Below are 493 nucleotides of genomic sequence, written 5' to 3'. Positions count from 1 at the left end.
GGGGAGCAATTAAACACCTCCCTAGGAGAATTGAGTTCCAATATGGGACAACTAAGGGTGGAGCATCAAGAACACTCCATTATCCTCCATGAGATTAGAGAAGATCAAAGAATCATGAGGGAGGAGCAACAAAGACAAGGAAGAGACATTGAGGAGCTCAAGCACTCCATAGGATCTTCAAGAGCAAGAAAGAGCAGCCATCACTAAGGTGGACCCGTTCCTTGATTTCCTTGTTCTTTATTCTTCTGTTTTTCAAATTTTATGCTTATGTTTATCCATGTATGTGTCTTGTGATCATTAGTGTCTTAGTGTCTATGCCTTAAAGTTATGAATGTCCTATGAATCCATCACCTCTCTTTAATAAAAATGTTCTTAATTGAAAAAGAGAAGAATTGCATGAATTTTGAATTTTATAACAGTTTAATTATTTTGATGTGGTGGCAATATTTTTGTTCGCTGAATGTATGCTTAAACAGTGCATATATATCTTGAA

The sequence above is a fragment of the Arachis duranensis genome, chromosome 4 (genome assembly GCF_000817695.3).
Source record: "Arachis duranensis cultivar V14167 chromosome 4, aradu.V14167.gnm2.J7QH, whole genome shotgun sequence".
Lineage (NCBI taxonomy): Eukaryota > Viridiplantae > Streptophyta > Magnoliopsida > Fabales > Fabaceae > Arachis > Arachis duranensis.
This window is presented reverse-complemented; position numbering follows the sequence as displayed.